We start from the raw sequence: 23,823 nt of genomic DNA, 5'->3' as shown, positions 1-23,823 counted from the left end.
TGGTTAAATAAAGGTTAATAATAATAATAAAAAAAAAATTCTTAAACTTAGTTAGTTGCTTAGGCTGCTGCCCCCGCGATCCGGCCTCGGATAAAGCGGATGAAGATGGATGGATAGTTACAGCGCTTTCAGAAAGACATCTACTGTGATAAAGTCTACTCTCCACTGCTGTGTAATCAATTATTGTAAAAGTAAATGTTATCAGGAAATGATCAGACAGCAGAGGGTTTTCACTGTTAAATGTTCAGTTTCTATGCCATATGTTAAAACAAGATCTAGAGTGTGATTAAAGTGGTGGGTGGGTTCTTTTACATTTGAGAGAAGCCAATTGAGTCTAATAACAGATTAAATGCCATGTTGAGGCTGTCATTCTTAGCATCTACATGGATGTTAAAATCTGTGAGCAAAGACTCTGGGAGTAAAACATCAGCAGGTGTACGAGTGTGAAAAGTATAGATTTGAAAATCCAAGTGGAATTTAAAAGGTGATTTTGATTTATTTTATTTTTCGGGCGCAATAGACATCCTGATGCGCATCTTCAGTGAAACTGACAAATTCAGGGACAGCAAGCTGGAAGCCTTGAGCTGTTGTAAGTGCTGCGATTAGATAGAGGGACCCAGGAAGCCACAGAGCTTCATTGTGCTCTTCGTTTTTCTGTCAGAGCAGCCGGGCTGTCCAAGGCCAGCTTCACTAGGCGCAGGAAGCGTAGAATCAAAGGAGGGAATCAGGCGGAGGAGGGATGGGCTGATAAGACAGAGAGCTGGAGGAAGGAAGAGAAGACGGAGGAGTGAAGTATAAACAGAGAGAGGTGGTGCTCGTCTGCTGTGGTAACCAGCGGTAATGGCTCTGCCCTCTTTCATGTTGCTTCGTCGGGAGGAGGGGTGGGGTGGTTGGAGATTTATTTGGACGTCAGTATCAGGGGAGGGGGACCTGCAGGACATGGCCTGACAGGATAACCTTTGACCTCTCCTCCTGCCAGAGCTGCTCCGGGTCCCAAGATGTACCCGAGGGGCCTGGAGACTCGCCCGTGTGTGTCAGGGCCCTCAGCAGTGTCAGATAGCTTGGGGCCTTTTCAAATGTATTTTTCAAAAGGGGGGGAAATCAATAAGTTTGGGTCGGCTGCAGAAACACGAGCCTGTGATATTTACTTTGCTGCGAGGCACGGCGTGTTCGCAGCACTTGTCAAAGATAAGAGCACGTTTGGTGAGAGACAAAAATAAGTCGATAAATGGACCTGAAGTCACTTTTTTGCAATCACGAGTGGCAGCGTGTTTCCACACTCAGTAACCTGCATTTAACTCTTTGCCTGTTCTATTCTCAGGAACTGGTTTAAATACACACACAGCAGCAGCAGGCTGTGAGGCACAACGCGCGATCTGATATCGTCGTGTTGGTGTTGTTCCCAGATCAACATAGTAAATGTTGTTCCAGGATCAACATTGCAAGTGACCAATCACATTGTTGTGACGTCATACTTTTGTGACTTCAGAAAAACCGCCGTAAAAAACAAAAAACTCACTTAAGCTGCGAGAAACCGCCTCTGTCCGCCGATCAACGGACCCTGACCCTTTAATAAACACTGAGCAGAATTAATATTGTCCTTGCAACACTGGAATTTCATAAATGCACGAATGGCTTAAGGCACCAAAGAATAACATCACAACATTCTGATTGGTCACTTGCAAAGTTGATCCTGGAACAACATTTACTATGTTGATCTGGGAACAAAACCAACACGACGATATCAGATCATCCGAGGCACAACATGCTGTGCGCACTCGTAATGTTATTGCTCTCACCAAAGCCAGCATTACAGTCACACACAATAAAATTAAAGATGAAACTATATGCATATCAGTTTATGTCTAATAAAACCAAAGTCTTTGCCCCATCTTGATTGGTTATCTTTAGACATTTCAGATCATCAAACTCATCCTAAAATTAGGCAAAGACAATCTGGGTAAATACAAAATGCAGTTTTTAGGCAATTATTTCATTTTGATTAAATGGGAAAAAATGTATCCAAACCATCTGCTCTGTGTGAAAAAAGTGATTAATGTTAAATCATGAATTAACTGTGATTACCTGCATTTGGAGAGCTGAGTTCAGTTTCTCTCCCACACCCAGGCCTGATAACTGCCACACCTGCTGAGGCAAGAAATCACTGTAATAGAAGCTGAAGCAGCCTTAGAGATGGCAACAAGCAGCACGTCATGCCACGATCTGAAGAAACAAAGTCACTGACCTCTGTCAGTCTGCAAAGACATTTCTGAGGCTTTGGAGATCCAGTGAGCCACATCATCCACACATGGAGAAGCTTCTCGTTCTTCCCAGGAACGACCGGCCGACCAAAATTATTCCGAGAAAACATCAACGACTCATCCGGGAGGTCACGGAAGAACTCATCACCACATCTAAAGAACTGCAAGCCTCACCGGGTTCAATTAAGGTCAGAGGTCAAGTTGCAATGATGAGAAAAAGACAGAGCCAAAATGGCCTCCATCCAGCGCTGACCAAAACAGTATAAAGGCTCATCTCACATCTGCCAAGAAACATCTGGAAGAGCCCCGAGACTTCTGGGAAATATTCTGTGGACAGACGAGACAAAAGCGGAACTTTCTGGAAGGTTTGAAGGTCTCGTTACGTCTGCACAGCAGCAGTCAGTGGTGGTGTGACGGTCTGGGCTGCGCTGCTGCTGTAACTGAGGGAACCATGAACTCTGCTCTCGACCACAAAACCCTGAAGGAGGATGTCCGTCCGTCGCTTCCTGCTCCAAAGCTCAAGAGCACTTGGGTAATGCAATGATCTGAAACACACCTGTAGGTCCACCTCTGAATGGCTCAAAAGCAGCTGAGTCACAGTCTGGACTTTTTTGCTTCTTCCTGTTAAAATTTAGTTTTTCCTTTCCCCTGTTGCCGCTGCTTGCTCACAGGGAGCATGATTAGAGATGGACCGATCCGATATTACGTATCGGTATCGGTCCGATACTGACCTAAATTACTGGATCGGATATCGGAGAAAAATAAAAAATGTAATCCGATCCATTAAATATCACGAAAGCACCTCACAAAACTTGCAACACGCCGTAACTCACCTCAGAACGTTAGCACGTCGGAGCAGTATGCATCACGTGATAGAGCGGCTGTGGCATGCGGGACCTGTAGGTGGTCTGGATAGCATTTGGAGCTTCGCTAGCAACCCGGCATTTCATCTCCGACAAAGTTATCCCCGAGAGAAGTAAAGCAAGTGTGTAAGTCCCAGAGGTGGGACCAAGTCATTGTTTTGCAAGTCTCAAGTAAGTCTCAAGTCTTTATCCTCAAGTCTCAAGTCAAGTCTCAAGTAATGTCAGGCAAGTCAGAGTCGAGTCTCAAGTCACTGGTGTAAAAGTCCGAGTCAAGTCACAAGTCTGAAACTTTGAATTTCAAGTCCTTTCGAGTCTTTAAAAAAAAAACGAAAAAATAATGTTGCAGTTATGCTAAATGTAAATATTAGACCATGTAATTTTAAAATCTGTGTTTTTCTCAACACATGACAAAATAGTGAACTTAGAAAATATACACAAATTGTGAAATTGCACCTCTTTAAAATGCAGCTCAATTAAACCTAGCTCCAAGAATAATTTTCACCGACAGTTCTGAGATAAGCTGCATGTTATTCTTGGATGCGGTTGTAGGACCAGCTTTAAAATCGCATGACAAAAATATCATACACATTAAAAAAAAACTGTATCACCAACGTAGCCTGGACAACATTTGCTAGTTAGATGAAGTCAGCTATCTCATCCTAGCATATTTATATGCATATTTATAATTATACGGTTGTTGGAGTGAGTGCATACACTCATGAAGTTTAGTAACTTCAGGTCACTGCAACAAGCCCAGGTACAGTTTACCGACGGATGGGTACAGGACCTTGAAATGCACCGTGTAGAACGAAAGACCATCGTACCTATCATAAGTTTACCAGTCTCACAAATCGTCGTCATAAATACACATTCCTTAACCGTTTATTAATAGGACCTTTGAGCTCAACGGTAATTAATTAGTAGTGGAAATAATTTCTGGTTCATTACAGAAATGTAGCAGTGACAACAATATTGTATGCTGTAATCACCGCGCGGATAGGAGGCGGCTGGCTTGACCGCGGCTCACAAATGACGGCTCACTTTACCGCAGTCTGTAATCGCACTGGGCAATTAGTGATACAAAAAACCTGTTTTATCCTGTGAATAAAAGTATATGTTTTTGTCAATGTACCATAATAACAGAAGCGAAACACAATATTGTGTCAGGACAATTTACTATTTATGCACAATAAATAAAGGAGCATAGCGCGACAATTTCTGTTCAGCGCCAGACTTGCTTGTAACCTATATCACCAATTATTTTATGAAAATGACGTATTAACTACAACAGCAGACTGACCTTTGTGGAAATGCTTGGAGCAGACTAACCTGTGAGCTGGAGAGTTCTGGGACGTTATATTTGATCTTTGAATGGCTGCAATCCAGGCCACCCGTCGCGTCTTTGTTACTTCGGAAACATGGCTTGAACAATTTCTCTTCAACGACGTAATCCGATAACAACCGATCTCTTTACCCGTCGGCTTCCCGTGGCTGTCATGCGACCGGCTATTGCAGTTAATAATACAACAGCTTCTTGACATTTTTGTGTTTCTTTTTATCGCTGTTTAACTGATTTTAATTGAAAGCCTGCGTGCGCTAGTACCGCTTGCCACGAGTTCCCAGAATCCTTTGCGGTTCTACCCGTGAATGACGTCACATTTTCAATCTCCATATAATATGCATGTTAAATTTTATATTTGGGGTAAAATATCAAGTCTTTTCAAGTAAACCGGTTCAAGTCCAATTCAAGTCCCAAGTCATTGGTGTAAAAGTCCAAGTCAAGTCACAAGTCTTAGAACATTTTTTCAAGTCAAGTCTAAAGTCATAAAATTAATGACTCGAGTCTGACTCGAGTCCAAGTCATGTGACTCGAGTCCACACCTCTGGTAAGTCCATCTCTGAATGTTTGTAAAGCATTCCTGCGTTAAGCTTACCAAACGATATATGGAGCGACTGCCTCTTCTTGCTGCTACTTCAATCATGAAACTGCTTAACGATCAGCTGATCGGCTTTTCTGTCGCGAGTCCGTGTCTCTTGTTTGTTTTTGGCCCACTTTGCACCAGAAAGAGGAAACCAGCGGCTGAACAACAGCAGCACGTTTAAGCTTGATCAGCTGTTGTTAGAATGTATTTAATATTACTTTCTACTCGAGGATCTTTTTCTACGTAGCTGACGCTGGTAACTGTGCAGGGGCGGATCTAGCAAAGTTTAGCCAGGGGGGCCGATAGGGCATTAACAGGGAAAAGGGGGCACAAAGACATACTTTTCTTTCTTATTCTCATTTAAAATGTCGAGCTTTTAATAAATAATTATCTGACACCCAAAGTTTTAATTTGATGTAAAATGAATAGAAGTCCATTACTGTATATAGTGACTATTAAGTCTAATATATATACCCTAGTAAGCTATAGTACTTTTTCCTTTGGGAAGGTACCATCTGTGCAGTCTGCAATTTTGTTGAAGAAAGATGTTGAATCTATTTAATATTTCTTGAAAAATAATTGATTTCTGTGCATTTTTTTTCACACTGCATCAAATTAAGGTTGATTACGTCGATTAAGCATCATGAGGTGGAGCGTGAGGGGTGGTTCCCTATTTTTTATTTATTTATTTTTGTTGTTGCTGGGAGTTGGAACCCTATTATTATTCTATTTATCCCCTTCGTATATTTTATTTATATTGTCTCTGTATTTATATATATATATATATATGTGTGTGTGTGTGTGTGTGTATTATATATATATATATATATATATATATATAATATTCTGTAACTCTGTAACTTCTGTCGGTGCTGTGCTTTTTTGGAAATCGAATTTCCCAGAGGAACCCACCCGAGGGATTAATAAAGTTCTATCTAATCTAATCTAATCTAATCTATTAGTTAGGTTGCTTAATATTTACGCTAAGTACTCTTTAAAATACCAGAATAGTGAGGATGGTGTAGGTTTAAGTTTATTAGATTGATCAGTATTGCTGAACTATGAAATATTTTTTTTGTATACAGGTATAACAGAATAGCTTTAGTGTAGTTGTTGTTTTAAACTTGAGTATGAACTTGCAGACTTGCAAAATTCAGCAAGATATTTAAAAAAACAGTTTTGTTGATTAAAAAACATTATATCGGATTCATATCGGTATCGGCAGATATCCAAATTTATGATATCGGTATCGGACATAAAAAAGTGGTATCGTGCCATCTCTAAGCATGATGGGGTTTTTCTGTATTACTGCAGCGTCTTCACCTCACAATATGAAGCACCTATAAAGTGAGTGTTGTTTTGATTTGGTGCAATGTGAACTGAACTGTGCCTGTTTCTGTACAAGGCTGTTATTTCTATGCCCGGCTTGCTGCAAAGCTACTCAGTACATTCAGACTGTTATTGTATGAAAAACCCCAACAAGTATAAATCATATAATCACATGCAGTGTTCCTGTGTTTGCAGAGCAGCGTTTAGGACGGGTTGTGAAATTGCAGTGACGGCGGTGTTATTCCTCCTCGCCCCGCGTTCCCCTGCCATGCATCTTGGATTGCACTCTGGCCAGAGACAAAGCGGGTAATTGGATTCACATTGTATCTACGAGGAAGGGGGCGGTGGACAAACCCCTCCTCTCCTCAGGCTGGCCCATGGCGGCCAGCGTGATGGTGATATTGTACTGACCCTGCCTATCAGGGGTCGCAGTGGGGAATTATAGTGTCGGCTGTCAAGCTGAGACCCATATTCTGCCCAGAGGTAAGGTACAAGCTCAGCTCCAGAGGACTAAACACACACACACACACACTCTGTGTTTTCTGAGAGTGAGTGCGTGTCAGCCCTTCTCTCTCTGGGTTTATGGGCCTGATGTTGCCCTCCAGGGGCGAGAGAGGGGAGAAGAATTACAGGCTAGCATTGAGCTGAGCCACTGAGTCAGAGTGACAGACGCTGAGGGCCGCTGCTGCATCAGTTCATACCCCGAAAAACACACACAACACCGATTAGAGGCCGACCCTGCGGACGACAGCAGTAAATACACAACAAGGCTGCACGCAGCTGAAGAAAGTGAGCTGCAGAGGTGGGCAGCCCAGCAGATCCTGCCCTGTGATCGTTCACTCACACTAATACAGGCCGTTTGTTGCAAGAGTGTTTGTTCCTATGCAGGCTGATATTTCATGAGCCAGTATTAGCATGCGGTGACCCGCCTCGGCCAGAAGACACCGCAGGATGGAGCTGAACTGCACATCAGAGCCTGACTCTGTGAGCTGAGCAGTGCATCCGCCTCCTTTTTTGTGAATAAAGAACGGCTATTTGCTGTTTGTTCAAAACAGAAACAGCACCTACACACACACACACACACACACACACACACACACACCTTTAAGGAAAAAGGGGTCAGAAACCAGCCGTGTGCTCCAGCAGCCTCACCTAAGAAACAAACAGTCAGGTATGTCTGTGTCAGGTACAGTTTGAACCACTTTATGCTCTTTAAACTTAAACTGTACAGATGGAGGTAGCTGCTGTGACATCACTAATATGATTCTGACTTTGGCACTGCCATGTTGATTTTTGGAACCAGAAGTGGCCACATTAGGATGAACAGGTTGATTTCTACACTGTTTCCAGGCGGTCGTACCTGTCAAAGTTCTTTAAAGTCCACCTGAACTTGCTGCGTTGTAGTTTAGGTTCTTTCCCAGTAAGACTGTGTGTCCAGTAAAAGATTGGCAGGAGTCGGTCAGGTAGAGACAGCGTGCTGCATGCACAGACTGTTTGGGTGCATCGTGGTGCTGGGCCGTGTACCATGCATCAGTGCACTGGTCTTCATTTCATGAATGCTACAAAATACTCACAGAGGTTTTCAAGCATTATCCTGGATTATAAGAAAGCAACCAGCTGCAATGAAAACCTGTATTACCTGTGCACCTGTCTCCTTCACAGCTCCAATCATATCAATCAGATACGCAAAGCATGAAGCGCACAATCCTTAATGAACAAAACTGTTTCCAACACTGACAACTGCACATTCACAACATGACACCACAGAGGGGTGTTAGTAAAGACAGATGGAGCTGCTTCTGCTGGTTGGAGGTTTTTGACTGGTTTTATGTTTTTGCCTCTGGACTTTCATTGTGGGCGGGGCTCAAACTTAATGCAGTTTAAACAGGTGTTATAAAAACATCCTCTCTCCCTACACAGGTGTTATGAAGGGGGAATTATTGAAAGAGAACAGTTTGTGTTCCATGCTGCAAGTATCATCAAGTATATCATCAAGTTTTAACATGGGAGTCTATGGGGATAGACTCACTGCTGCCTCTGCTGGACGTTAGAGGAACTGCAGATTTCTGCAATTGAGGGTTTTTCTGAAGTGAATAATATCAATAATATGATGAGGAGGATATATAGAATTTTTTTTCTCTGAAATATTGTGGTGTTGTACTCTTAAATACGAGTTATTTAGGTGTGTGTGTGTACCTGTTTAGATATCTTTGTGGGGACCAACAGTCACTTGTGAGGACAAAGGTGCCGGTCCTCATCAGTTGAAGGCATTTTTGAGACTAAAAATGTGGTTTTAGTGTCAGGGTTACGTTTAGGTTGTGATTATTTTTAGGCATTCATGGTTAGGATAATTATCTAATTATGTCAATTAGATGTCCTCACTAAGATATCAAAACGAGAGTGTGTGTGTGTGTGTGTGTGTGTGTGTGTGTGTGTGTGTGTGTGTGTGTGTTGAGATAAGAAGCCGCCTTTGGAAGCTGAGTGAGTCCCGGCGGTGAAACAGAGCCAGACGCTGCAGATCACCCCAAACCACTGAACCTTACATTCCTCCTGAGTCCTGACATACTTATCTCCAACACATACCACTCTGTCAGGGGTCAGCTGCTGGCACAGAGACAGAGGGAAAGACAGCAAGCGAGGAGCGAAGGGAAGGGGGGTTAGGATCTAGGAGTAGTTGCTCTGCGTCCCAGCCTATCCCTGCACCTCCTCTCCACCTGGAGGGAACGGAGGAGCGTAGAGAAAGAGTGAAGAGGCCTCGGATGGAGGGGTGAGGGCTGCTTAAGAGATGGAATGGCGAGGTCTATAATCCAGTTAGAGGTAAAGAGGAGGAGGGGGGTCCAAGTTCCTGTGGTTGTTTAGCCCCCAGCCCAACAGCAGTCTGGCTCACAGGTCATTGAACTCCCTTATGCTCCTCCTCCCTCCTTCACCCACCTCTCTCCCTCCTCCTCCTCCTCAGCCTCCCGTCGGGGAAGATTACCCAGACTTGAAAATCTGAGGTCAACAGATAAATAACAGCTCGGCAGAGAGAGAGCGGTACAGTAAGCATCCTTGTTTCCCCGCTGGTTTCTGTCTTATGCGGCGAGCGTTTGATCCCGCAGAGTTCGGTCCATCGTGTGGACGCAGCGAGCCCAGCCGAGCTGCCCTGACGTCCCCACGGGCGGCGCCGATAGCAGGGATGCGGTGGAATGCAAAGCGATGCGCACTCTGCCGGGGCTTAGTCCTCCCATCTTGTTTAAGGCTTACAAAATTGTTGTGTAATTGTGGGGAGATTTTGGAAATTATCCCCAAATGCACTGATGTACTTCAAAAGTGACATCAAAATGCTTTGATTCGACACATACATCTTTCAAAGTCGGTAATATTTGATATAAGTGCCTTTAGCATTCATGTAAACAACGCAGATGTGACCAAAACGGCGTGATGCCGGCCTTTGATCCCAGCGTCGCGGCTTTGATCTGGCTCACGGAGTAAAACATGTATTTTCCGAGGGGGGAATGCAGCCGGGCACCGCAGTGAAATGGCCCTGGCAGCATTAGCCAAACATCGACTTAACACACAGCCCAACAAATTAACTAAACATACTTACCAGTCTCACATGTTTAGGGCAGCGTGCCCCGTGAGCCTTGAAAAATCGAGAGCCGGTGCTCTTCTAATAATGCACTCACAGAGATTAATGTAGGAAGGGTTGACACGGGTTATGCGGATCGCCTGTTTGTGCAAGTGGAGACCGGAAAGCTTTGCAGAAAATGAGAGCCACTGAGCTAATATACCTGACCCCCACGACACCTCTGCCGACAAGCGCTGGGTTTTTACCACCAGCGCGGTCGCAAATAATTTGTGCTAATTGGCTCTGAAGGCAATTACAGCAGAGAGGAGACGCAGAGGAGGAATGCTGGGAAGAAAGTGGTGCAGGATGAAATGCATATTGATGGTTAGCATCAAACGCGGCCCTCTTTGATGTGCCGCCGCCGCGGTGTCAGCGTGCGATGGGAGGGCTGATAGAAGAAGCTGGACAGGAGACGGGTTCTTCTGAAGCTGCAGGGAGAGGTCATCCGCACCACTGCAGAGTGTGAGAGTGTGAAGAAGAGGAGGAGGACGAACGTAAGAGCAGGTCAGAGGATCAGCATCATCGGAAATGGTCATCGGTGACAGAGTCCGCCTCCGACTGTCCACCACGCAGCTGCTCGACACAGTCCCGACTGACAGGACTCAAAACACAAAACATTACTGCGACACTTACACTGGGTTCTTCTTGTTTACTCCAACCTTTGACCTTTCAGTGTGGTTGCTTAGAAGCGCTGCAGTTCCTCTGACATCCACCGGGGGCTCCAGCAGAGAGTCAGTGCTCGTGTTTACAGCCTGATCCAAAAACTGCTTTGGTCTGTTAAACTTTTTTTTTTGGTTAACTCACCTGATTAAATTGTATTAAGGTTTCAAGTTTGCATCATTAGGGGTGTGGCCTCTTTGACTGACAGGCGGAGGTAGCTGCTAGCTAGTCTGCGAGGCTTGGACCTCTGGGAAGTCTTTCTCAAAATGTTGGACAACTTTCAGTTGAGATGATTAAAGGAGGAGAGCAAACAGCATCGCTGTGGAAGTTTCATGATGGAAGTGGGTTAAAGAACTTTCCTTGACTCAGTTTAGTTAAATCTGTCGAGGACCACGTACAGAAAACATGACCTCCTAAGAGAAAAGATGCATTACACCAGATTCAGCTGCTAGCTAATTTCAATCCACAGTTCCTGAAGGGGAGAAATGACAATTATACTAATTTACAGCTGAGTATTCAATATAATAAAACACCACAGCTAACAAAAATCAGCCTGATTTAAGTTAGCCATTTCCTCTACACATGAATAAAATAACAAATACACATTGGATGGTTAATGCTATACCCTCCACCCCCTCTGAACCCTACACCCTAACTCACACTGTTGTGATTGGTGGGTTCAGTTCAGTACTGTCAGTGTCTCCTGTGCACTGCGAGGAATAATAATCATAGCATCAAAATAAAGATTCACCAATGTCAGCAAATTCCTGGAGGGAGACTGAAAGTGTCGCTGGGAATTTGAAGGAGGAAAACTAGAGGGACAAAAGTGTTCCTCTGTATATAAAACACTGGCACACAAGCACAGGGTGATTAACACTTAATGCAAACATGTGTGCCAGCAACACCGACTAACATCGAAGGCTCTGCAAAGACTCCCTGCAGGAGATGTGTTCAGATCAGGTGGATAGAAATCTCTAACAGACTCTGTATAACGACGCAAACAATTGATGCCTCCTTGTTTACTCCTGCAAAACTCCAGGAGAAACCAGAGTGCAGAGAAAGAAGATAAACTCATAGATGATATATCTCACTCCCACTCCCAGTGCAGGAGAGGTGTGCAGCTCAGCTCAGTTCAGCAGGCAGGTCAGCGCTTCAAGGTCCTGCTCTGGCTGACTGACAGTTTGCTCTCACAGGGCTGAGTGGCCTGAGCATTTCATGTGTAAACCGCCGCTGCTCTGGCTCGTTTCAGATGTCATGAAGAGAAGCTGGCGGGAGGAAGAGCAGCCACAGCAGATGCGGTCCGACACTCGCGAGCCCCGGAGCGAGCTGTCAAACGCAAACGCCTGCTCAGGCAACCAGAAGAGGTGACAAAACACATCAGGTAACTCTGCCTTTCCGGATGGTTCCCAGCCTCTCCTGCTACAGATGTGAGACGGCCTCGCATCAGACGTTCACGGTCGCTGAAGGTGACGGGCGTGATGTGAAGAGTGCAATGGAGCCGTTTAACTGGTTGTCAACTGGTGCCGCAGATGCCGACTGGTAACTACGAGAAGGAGCTGCAAATACTGATGTTATCCTGATCATCTGAGGTCGTTAGGTGTTCATGGACAGATGTCAGGGGAAGCTCGTTAGCGGCCCTGCTGACTTTAAACTGGACTGCATTGAATCAGAAAACAGTCAAACCTCTGAAGCTTTACTGAGACAACCAAAAGTTATCTTAAATTAACAGCTATGACCCGTGAATGAGATCCCGCCCATCCTTCAGTCCCGGTCATCAGTAATGATTTCAGTGATTTAAGGCTGAGGCCCGAGGAGGGATTTTACAGATTGGAGAGCACTGACTCACAACAAAAGCCACCTCAGTGTGCTTTATATTGTACAGTAAATACTCTACAACAAAGCAGACAAAACCTCAACAATCAGATGACCAACTACGAGCAAGCACTTGGTGACAGTGGGAACGAAAAACATGTGTAGTCACTCATGCTTTAGTTTCCCTGTTCCTTCATTTCTTACTCAAGGATAGCATTAGCCTTAATCAGTGCTAACAGCTGACCTGATTGGCTGCCCCTCTGGACTTTTTGGACGGGCAATAATGTGCAATAAACATTCATTCTTTGGTTTATTAAGTCATACCTTCTCGCACTTTTTAAAAATCCACTTCAAGGTTTACTGTGTTGTGCTTAGTTGTGCCAGTGTAGGACAGTTTTCCAATTTTGTTTAAGTAGGACTTATCTTATCTTATCTTACTTCCTGTTTTACTTTGAAGGTTAGTTTTCTCCTGTCTTTGTGTGCATGTGTGTGCGTGCGTGCGTGTACTTCCTGCCTTTGTTTCCCGGCCCCCCTCGCTGTCTGCTTCGTCCTAACTGTTCCCACCTTTGTCTCATTTTGCAATTAGCCCTCTGTGTATACCTGTCAGCAGGAAGTGACCCTGAGGTAAGCTGTTTCACTGGAAGCACAAAGAAAAAAAAAGTGGAATAACACGAGGAATGCTGACAACAAAAGGCTCAAAGGCGGTCAGGTGAATGGCAGGAGGATGACAGTGAGTGGACAGTTGGACACTGATTTCTGTATGAATCTCAGGAATCAGGAAACATAAAACAAACAAAAAATAAAATGAGCCACAATTATCATTATCATGTCCTATATTTGGAAATACAGGAAAAATAACATCCTGTATTTCCACCCACCCGCCTGTTGGTCTACACAGCATTTACACGCCCCCCCCCACCCCCCCAATTTGGCCCGTGAACACCTGGTGACAGATTCATAATGATTTGGAGTGAGGACCATTAAAACACGCCACGCGGCAGATTTAAAGGTGAAGCGTGCGTGTTTAAGCAGATTGAGCTCGTGTCACGGCGGACCCAGAGTGAAGCCTCCAAACAGCAGCAGAAAATAAAGAAATTGGGGATATTAGCTGATAATTAGCTGCAGTTTTGTTCTCTCAGCAGACGTCCTTGAGTTCTCTCCACATGCTGCAGCGGGCTGGGGGGCTACACAAAGTCCAGTCATTAATCCTGCCGGCATCTCTAAAAATTCCAGATCACAGGCGGGACCGCGGCCGTCGGCGAATCCCCTCTGCCGCCGCCGCCGTGGTGACATTACGCTGAAATATTAAACACTGGTCTGCATCACTCTTTTTATGCACTGAAGCATATTTTGTGTAGTGCTTAGGAATATTAAAGCATAATTTATATTTCAGGAGTTTGACACCTTGACATTTTGGCACCTCTGTTTTGAATTTCAGCATGCGGTTTGACATGTTTGTATTAATAACATTGTGATCTCTGAGGGCCATGGCCTCGGGCTACTTGAACAAGACTACTAAAGAAAGGGATTTCAAAAGGAATCGCAGAGCAGCCGAGGGACTCGTCAAAATCAGCCCTGATACTGTTGCCCTGATAAAAATCCATTACCCGCAAACGTGAGGGGGATGGTGGTGTGTGTGTGTGTGTGTGTGTGTGTGTGTGTGTGTGTGTGTGTGTGTGTGTGTGTGTGTGTGTGAAGGAAACTGAGACCCCTGAGTTTCTCCTTTTCCCCCGTTTTCATGTTTGGACCTTACTGCTTCATGATCTCCTAAACCAAACATTTTTTTTTTTTTTACCCCAACATGCCTCATGTTCTGCATCATTATTCACAAAATCTGTGCATGACAAAAAATGTCTACAAATGGCAGTTTTTACAATCTGAAGAATTATTTTTAACCCAAAAAACAAACAGAAAGAAAGAAATGCAGGTACCTAAAAAGCACATTTGAACATTTGAGCCTGTTAGGACTGATCAACATAACCATCATCAGGTGTTAGTTGTTCGTATGTGGCTATTTGTGGTTCTTTAACTTTTTTTAAAGAAATAAATTTGGGGGAAAAAATGTAAAATCTTTAAAGTTTTTAATCATTTTATTACCAACAAAATAAAACATCACTGCTCACAATGAAACAGCTAATAAGGCACTCGTAAAGCTTTGCAGTCACTTTCAATCCTGTGATCATGCAAACAAATAAAACCAAAAGCACTTTGATTATTTCGTGAAACTCATAGCCGAGTAAAGCTTTAAAAATATTTTTTTAAAAACAAATAAACACATGGGTCAGTCTGAGTGGACTGAAGTCCAACCACAGATGAAGAACACAGTGATCCAGCTGTGCTGCCAATGAAACCAGAAGCTTTTGAATTCTCTGTTTTCTCTTGACTCTTGTTTTCTTCAGGGTTAGCATTAAAGATCGAGGAGGATAAGGTTATGGTTAGGGGTGAGGGAGGACAAAATGAGCCACTTAAGTGTGTGACCACCTGCTATTAAGGGTCAGCTAAATTAAGAGGCTAAGACACCAGGTGACGGATTTCAGTGCACAGACTTCACAGTTTTAGAACGACTGAACGTAAAGAATCATTTAAATAAAATCCTCGCTGCAGCAGAGCTGCACAATGCTCCACAGCTGCATGTTTGATCCAGCTTCCCACCTGTGTCCTTCCCACCTGTGTCCTTCCTGCCTGTGCCCTTCCCATCTGTGTCCTTCCCACCTGTGTCCTTCCTGCCTGTGCCCTTCCCACCTGTGTCCTTCCTGCTTGTGTCCTTCCTGCCTGTGTCCTTCCCACCTGTGTCCTTCCCACCTGTGTCCTTCCTGCCTGTGTTCTTCCCGCCTGTGTCCTTCCTGCCTGTGTCCTTCCCGCCTGTGTCCTTCCCACCTGTGTTCTTCCCACCTGTGTTCTTCCCACCTGTGTTCTTCCCACCTGTGTTCTTCCCACCTGTGTCCTTCCTGCCTGTGTTCTTCCCGCCTGTGTCCTTCCCATCTGTGTCCTTCCCGCCTGTGTCCTTCCCACCTGTGTTCTTCCCACCTGTGTCCTTCCCACCTGTGTTCTTCCCGCCTGTGTCCTTCCCGCCTGTGTCCTTCCCATCTGTGTCCTTCCCACCTGTGTCCTTCCCGCCTGTGTCCTTCCCATCTGTGTCCTTCCCGCCTGTGTCCTTCCCATCTGTGTCCTTCCCACCTGTGTCCTTCCCACCTGTGTCCTTCCCTCTGTCTGTGTCTGATCATCTGTTCATCTAGCGGAACAGCTTGGTTCCTACTGTTCCCCTTAGTGTGTGTAGTTGGTATTTGGTGCAAAAGTCTTTAACTTTAATTCCGTCTTTAAACTGTTTTCATATATTTAAGCACAGTTAACCCAAAGCTTCTGTGAGGATCCTAAATTGGCCAGCTTGCATTTAAAGACTCTGTGGGAGTATCACACAGACACAGATACCTGCTAATCAGCACTCAGTAACATGTAAATCAAATCCTAGAATTTCACTCACCAAAACTGGAGCTCAGACTTCCTGGTTAGTGCAGTACCATCACAGCAGCCATATTATTGGTCAGTCATGATTAAAAAACTATACAGTGATTTGGTGCTGTATGAATAAAATGTAATTGTTTCGAAAAGCTCCAACAGCGCAAACACGGTCCAGAGGTCCAGTTCAGGGACTCCTAACCTTCAGGTTTTGATGCTTCAGCCGCAGCTTGGTGAAGGAAAGTGACTTCTTCTGAGATGCTGCCGTCCCTACAGATACATCAGACGTGTGACTGTGACATTAAAACAGGGTTAGATTTGAATTAGTTGTTCAAAAATAACAGTAGAAAATACAAACGAATTGTCCTGGTGCCGAGTGATACAGATGTAGTGTGAGTCCGCTTTGTTTGTTCCACCCTTGAAACTTTTACTGATCCAGAGATTTTATTTCATCTTCAAACAGAATCAAACCTCAGTTTTAAAGCCTGCTCTTCTTTGACTATTACCTACTAATGATGTGTTTACTGGTAATGGTTCTGTAAAACAATTCGATCTGACTGATGAAACATAAGAATTAATATGCAGCTAGTAGTAGACAGGGTGTAACACAACACACAGCAGCAGAGGGGAGTGCCAGTCAAACATTATTGGGTTATGGGCCTGCAGTTGTGGAGACATGCACTCTATACGTCAATTAAATATTATCAGATATACGTCTGCCAGACACCTCAGGGGTGACATTTATCACCCAGACATGTGATACTTCCTGTGTGTGTGTGTGTGTGTGTGTGTGTGTGTGTGTGTGTGTGTGTGTGTGTGTGTGTGCAAGCAGAGCAAAGAAAGAAAACAAGAACAAGCTGGGAGATAATTCCCAACCAAGGTCCATGCATTTTTTTGCAGATTTAAGCAAAATAACATCTTCTTCCTTGTTTCATGCTCCACCTGATCACCACGTGATCACCACATGCAGTGTGTCTAAAATGAACACATCTAAGGACGTGTATAATGAAGTAAAGGTTTCCAAGCCTCGAGGCCTTCCCGTACTTTGACAAATTAAAGTACCTCGTGGGAGTTTTAGGACAGGAGTGTCCAACGTGTGTCCTGGGGACTACGTCTGGCTCGCTAAAGGTTCTAATTAAGCCCAGTTAACTGGAGTGAAATGATTCCTATATTATATGTAAATTAAAAGTATTTCTAAACACTGACAACTTTTTCACAGTGAAGTACTCTTTAGTTCCAAACACAGTGAAAGTACCCTGTAAGGTCCAAACCTGGGGTACTTATTTAATCTTCTGCTGAGCGTTTAGCACATTAGCGCTGCCTGTCATGGCCCAAGACACTCACAATCACACCTCTATCTTAAATAAAGTATATTTAAATATACTTTATTTATTAGTATTTAAATATATAGGAAACCAAAACTTTTACATTGAAATGATTATTTTAATTAATGTATTTCATCATTGTCTGAGTACAGATAATGGCCAGTAGAAGAACTGGTGAAAGTATGAACCTTTGTGCTGCTCTGAAGCACATTTTTGGACCTAAAGGTTACTTTGAGGTTCAATAATTACCCTTATAAGGCTTTAATTTGTGCACCTGCAGGGGCAGAAGTTTACTTTCACTGTACCCCCATGTCTGAGTGTGCAGTGGAGGTACATGCAGGTTAAAGAAAGTGAAAATACAAAGTGAGTTATTGTGTTTTTACCCAGAAATCCAGCTGCTTATCAACATGTGGCAGCAGCGGTGGCTGTGACACACGGCTCACAAAGGCAATTTAAGTAGTTTAAAACCCCAAGAGGAAGATCTTCGCTCAGGGTTTTAAAGCTCTTCTGAGTCTTAACACAGAGACACACACTTCCCAGTGATATAAAGATCTCTGAGAGAACGCTGGAAGAATATCTTAATGAATCTGTTTAGAGACTCGGCTCTTTGTGAGTGGGCAGAGTCTTTTACAGAATAGAAGTAGGATTACAAAGTGAAAATAGTAATCAGACCATCAACAGAAAAAATAATGATCATAACAAAACACAGAGAGCTCCACACCCATAATCCTAACCCTGGACCTCGAGCTGCAGATCTGCAGATTAAGAAGGTTGGAGGCTGACAAACAGCCAAAGTGCTCGACTAGGGCTGGGCGATATATCAAAAATTTATCGTTACCGATATTTATGACTCTCATCGACGTCATTTTGCCCATGTCGGTAAATTCGGTATTTAAAAAAAAAAAAAAGGCATGTGCAGGTTGGCGATGTTCATGTCCCTTTAAGACGCTGTGCTACGTTACAGACTTGACGGGGTGGAGTCACATGACTCTACTACAAGACGAGACACGGGTGAACAAATGGAGGACGATTTAAATGTTGAAGCAGCAGCGACGGAGGTAGAGCTGGTGGAGGAGGAAGAGGAGACGCTTGTTAACAAAAAAAATGCATCATCAATCGTTTGGCAACATTTTGGATTCAACAAGGATGATATTGATCAAAAATTGTTAAATGTAAACTCTGCAAAAAGACTGTTGCGTCAAGTCAAGGTAACACAACCAACCTCTTCCACCACCTGCAGCACAAGTTTTTGTTTAAGAGTTTATAGTTTTCACGAGTCACATGGCAGTGCTTAGTATTTATTATAGTTTTTTCTGTGTTCAATTGACATTTGTGTTTGTGACATTATTTGTTTACAAGTTCTAGTACCTCAAGGCCTTAGCAGAGATAGGCCTTTGTCCATGATGGCATTACATTTGCACAATCATTGTTTACTTTGTGAATAGCCAATGTGAAACATATTTATTATTAAACTATTTTGTTTACAAGGGATACACATTTTTTAGAGAGCATGGTTACATATTGTATCCTACACTTTTTATTTTGTTCAGTTAATAAATCTTAACCACTAAAAGTACTTACTACTATTGTTTTCATTTATTTTCAGTGACATTTTACAGTCCTTTAAAGTGGTAATAATATAATTGCAATGAATAGGTCTAGGGGGAATAATATTATCAAAATAACTGGAGGAACTATGCTGCCTGCCACAGCCCCATCAAATGAAAGAAAAAAAAAACGTTTGTTTTTTTTGGCACTTGGGGTGGTTATCGTCCATTTATCGTTATCGAGGTTAACTGCTCAATTTATCGTGATATTGATTTTAGGCCATATCGCCCAGCCCTATGCTCGACAAATCATCAAAACATCAAAGATGGACGGGGGGCTAAAAGCAGTGAAGACATACAATGCAGAAGCATTGTATGGGCTGTAGCTCAGGTGGCAGAGCAGGTCAGCCACTAATCAGAAGGTCGGTGGTTCGATCCCAGGCTGCCTCCTGACTGCATGCCAAATATCCTTGGGCAAGACACTTCACCCGTTGCCTACTGGTGGTGGTCAGAGGGCCCGGTGGCGCCAGTGTCCGGCAGCCTCGCCTCTGTCAGTGCGCCCCAGGGTGGCTGTGGCTACAATGTAGCTGCCATCACCAGTGTGTGAATGTGTGGATGACTGAATGTAGTGTAAAGCGCTTTGGGGTCCTATGGACTAGAAAAGCGCTATACAAATGCAGGCCATTTAAAACTGCATTCGGTGAAAGGACCACCGGGGGGCAACTCCTCTGGGGTCTAGGAAAAATGAGCCTCCCGCTCATTGTCCTGATGAGTTTATGGTCTCAGTCATTAGTGAGTTTAGACTCAGTGCTCAAGCACCTCCAAATTTCATCAGATCGCCTCTAAAAATAACTTTTTTATAGTATTAACAATAATATGTTTTGGAATTATCTTCAAATGTTATGTTTTCCTAACTTTTCTATTGACGACAGTACAGACAGAATAAAAACAGGCTTCATGTCCAGTGCTGATGACGTCACGATGTCACAGTCGCTCACACTGGTTTGTCATTAAAAGTCTGACAACTTTATGAAGATGCAGAGCTCATTTTAGCGAGAGGAGACAGAGGGCAAACAGAAACGGGTGAGCGAGGAGGCGTGGTCTGATGAAGCTGTAGCTTCTGTTTCACTCACATTCACTGAAGATGATTTCACATAACTGAGCATGTGCTGTCCTGCTGTTTTACTGTGGAAGAAATGACCGAGTCTTTGGCTCTGGTTCGATAACTACAGGCTCCGCCCTAAAACGGTGGATTAGATTCAAATCTCTGATTATTCTTGGACACTACAAGAGGTCATCCAACACATTAGGTTTCTTTTGAAGGTAACACTGTGATGTTTATCCAGTTGAATTGAGATTTGCAAATGTGAAATGGGTTGATTACATTTGCAAACAGCAGATTTTTATTAATATTAATTACAAGGCGCTCCATGCCTGACATTATGATTGGGAGCGAGCCCCCCGAAAAGGTTGAATTTAGCGCCGCCCCTGGTCTCAGTCGCTGCTTTCAGCTATGATTGAATAAAACATTAAGTCCATTTTGGAGATGATGGTCCTGTTAGAGTCACAGAGAAACAGGAAGCAGAGGGAGGATTTAGGGCGTGGCTTCAGTCAAACATTATAGGTGAGGGGAGGGTCTAAACCAGAGGACAGCAATCTGTTTATGAAGGAGCTGCAAAAACATATCAGTTATAATAAAGACGACGCAGCCTGTCGACTATAAATCAGTAAAAACCATCAAAAACCTGTTAGCTGTGAAAAATCATTCTCATCAGCTCTGCAGTCATCAGCTTGTTTCACTACAATAAAACCAGATTTTTGTAGGATTTAAAAAAATATTAGAATGAAAATGATGAAACTTTATTCTTTAACAATTATTTAATTATATTTGGAATTATTTTATGAGCACATTTTGCCAACCTTGAAACAGAGCAGCCACTCTGACCTGTGTTCGCACAAATCAGTGAGCTAAAAGTCCTCAGCTTGATAATTAATGAAACCAACAGCAGCCTGTTAGCTTCAAAAATATAATAAAAGTAAGAAGTGAACTGTTTCCTTTGGCCTGGACGTTAAACAGCTCCAGGTCACTGAAACTGATCTGTTGGGCTGCGTGATCTGTGTGCCGGCACCCCAGCAGCACCTAAACAAACCTAAAGTTTCAATCATTTCTTTTTTATTTAGATACTTGAATATTCATCTTCATCTAGTCTTATTGTCAAAGCCACAGGAAGCTGCAGGAGATGATCCAGCGTGTCCAGACCCGTCCTAAATTCTCCCTCTTTCCTTTCTTCCTGTCATAAAAGCCCATCGTTGTGTGTTTTTGAGGCAGCAGCTTTCAGCCACCTCAGGACTGGGAACACACAGTAGATTGGTTTAATTGAATTTCCAGTGTCCTCCAGTCCAAGTCACCAGAGGAGAGATAATTCCCTTATCCACTTCAATGCGGGCCCTCTGCTGGGTGCAGCGAGTGGGGCTGTGGACCTGCTGTTTGCTGGCAGGATCTGCCACAATCAATTACACAAGCTTTGTTAAATAGCCCTGCGATTTCCTGACTCTGCTCACCCCACACCGGCGGAGTTAAAGGAGCCAAACAACAGCCGCTGAGACAAATAACCCAGATCGCTGTCCGGCTGCACTGCAATTTGGTGTCTTAAGCTGGCTGAAGTAATGCCACGCGATGCTGGAGTGGGGCCCGCTGATGTGTAGGGGCTGATGAGGAGGGCAGGACCCGCTCCCCTCCAAAAAACACTAACCACATAGCTGTGATGTCCCACCAGCAGGGGGGCTCCTTTTATCCTGTGCGGTCACCCAAGTGTCAGTTCTGGGCCTCACACGGGCGAGACGTAATTCGGCAGACGGTCGGAGAGGAAAAGAACAGTTTGAGGCAAAAACAGTGTCAGTATGTTCGGCTGTTATCTGATCAGATATGCTGCATTTTTACATTTAAGCTATGAAAGCAATAAACCTGTACGCTTCCTGTCATTTCATTCACTTTCCTTTGGGTTTCATTTTCATATTTCTTAGCATTTCCTAGCTTCGCTTGCCCGTTTCTTTTCAGTCATAGGTTACTTTCACTGAGTCACATGTTGTCTTTTTAATTTAATATCATTTATGTTTTTTCTCTTATTACTGCCTGCTTTAGCCTCCAGGGCTGAAAAACGTCGTCATCAAAAACTGCAGTTCCTTTAACGTCCAGCAGAGGCAGCAGCGAGTCAGTCCCCATAGTCCCCTCAGTCCTCCCATGTTAAAACTTTACAGCAGAAACACACATGTTTACTGATACAGTTAACCTGTTTAAATTAAATTCAAGATTAAAGTTTGCATTTTTAGGGGCGTGGCCTGTTTGACTGATAGGTGGATGGTGACACAGGTGGCTGTAGCTGCTCTAGCTCCACCTGAACTGGACCTCTGGACCGTGTTTGTGCTGCTGGAGCCTTTTGGAGCATTTTTATTGACATCATGTAGCCAGTAATATGGCGGCCGTGAGGTTAATTACATGCCATCACAGTGGGCCGGTTCTTCTTCTCAAAGATCTCAAAGGACGACTGTTTGTATTAAACGTGTCCAAGGGTTCAAATAATGAGGTCAGTATACGACAGACAAAGATTCAATGCCTGCTGATTACTCTGAACACTCAGTTTATCTCAGTTGCTTCTACTCTTGGACCTGAATGATGTCACAGAGCGAGGATATCGTCATGTGGAGAGCCGCCCACCTGCTGTGAGCGACAGCCAATCAGAATAAACCTGTGTCAGCAGGGGATTTTGCAGGCCTGACTGATCTCAATGGTAAGAAGCAGCCATGAAAACGTCCTTTAACAGTTTTTGAGATATTCGTAGTTTGAGGAGGAAATTTGCTGACCTGCAATGATCTGGTTATCAGACAGAGGACGGGCTGAGGAGGTTCAGAGCCCCAGGAAGAGTTAAAGACGCATTATTTTGAACTGTGACTTATGCAAAGTTGCTCTGCTTGAGTCTAAGAATAAAACCAGGGAGCTGAATGCAGCTGTTTCTCTTTACGCACTGTTTTTTTCTTTGTGTCATTCAAGACTTCCTGCTATTTTTAATCATCACAAATCCTCCTTCTCCTCCAGGCTGTTGGGTACTTCCAGTGGCTCGTGTTGGTTTTTATAATAATCATCCGATAGCAGGATCAGTTTGTTCGATCGATTTGAATCTGCCACGGCTTTCTGTTAATAATGACACAGACTGTGGACCACGAGTCTCTTCCACTAAACCAAGTCTGTAAATATCGAAGGCTTTCAAAAATGTATTTTCAGTGTCTTTGTTAAGCTTTCCTTTGATTGTCGGAAACATATAGAAGACATAAAGAAATCTTGGTGTGTGGCTGATAATCCAGTTCGTGCACTTTATTCGCAGCCGCCTTTGCTTTTAACTTCTCCATAAATGGTCCTTTCAGACTAAAACCTGCCTAACAAAGCGAAGTGGCAGTCATCACATCTGTATGAAATTATAAATGAAAGTTTTTGAAGTTTTCTCAGAGTTCACTCTTGAAAGCTAACTGTTCTGCGCCTATTTTACTGTATGTCACACTTCTTTTCATGCTGACAAATGGAGGCTCTTTGTGTGTCCGCCGTCTCTGTGCAGCAGCGTCTCTCATTGGATATGCCATCGTCTCTGATGTGTACGATGATTTCTCGCCTTTGTTGCCGGCTGTATAGAGACAGGTTTAAGTGCCTCGGTGGAACTCCTATTCACCCCCCCGTGTTCAGCACTCTCCCATGGCCTCTTCTCCATTTCCAGCGCCCAGGGAAAAAAACCATGTCATTGTGAACCATGACCCCATCCTGATCCACATCCACTCTCCATCAGGAAGCCAAACACATGCCTGAACAATTAACTCCTGCACTGCCATCAATTTAGCCTAGAGGGAAGAAAAGAGTGAGTCACGCAGGTTCAGGCCAAGAAGAAATGGGTAAAAACAGAAGGATAAAAAGGTTTTCTGAAGAAAGAGCCAGAAAAACATGTTTTTCAGTCCCTGCAAAGTAACTGTCACTGGAGTGACAAGGAGACACTATTGA

At 43.8% G+C, this 23,823-nt stretch overlaps 1 protein-coding gene and 1 long non-coding RNA gene across 2 annotated transcripts in view; one reads left to right on the top strand and one right to left on the bottom strand.

Annotated features, from left to right (window-relative positions):
• Positions 1-2,334, bottom strand: part of bnc1 (basonuclin zinc finger protein 1) — a 72,057-nt gene extending 69,723 nt beyond the window's left edge. The window contains exons 1-2 of the mRNA XM_082540158.1: positions 2,246-2,334; positions 2,086-2,145 (exon numbers count right to left, since the gene is read on the bottom strand). The gene's annotated coding sequence lies outside the window, so the exon portion shown is untranslated. The remainder of the gene's footprint in view (positions 1-2,085; positions 2,146-2,245) is intronic.
• A 276-nt stretch (positions 2,335-2,610) lies between these two features.
• LOC309710759 overlaps positions 2,611-23,823 on the top strand; it is a 23,013-nt gene continuing 1,800 nt past the window's right edge. The window contains exons 1-2 of the long non-coding RNA XR_014277795.1: positions 2,611-3,250; positions 6,571-6,681. This is a non-coding gene — a long non-coding RNA (uncharacterized lncRNA). The remainder of the gene's footprint in view (positions 3,251-6,570; positions 6,682-23,823) is intronic.

The sequence above is a fragment of the Aulonocara stuartgranti genome (genome assembly GCF_965226115.1).
Source record: "Aulonocara stuartgranti genome assembly, chromosome: 1".
Taxonomy (NCBI): Eukaryota; Metazoa; Chordata; class Actinopteri; order Cichliformes; family Cichlidae; genus Aulonocara; species Aulonocara stuartgranti.
The sequence above is the reverse complement of the archived record's forward strand: the minus strand, read 5'-3'. Positions and strand labels throughout refer to the sequence as shown.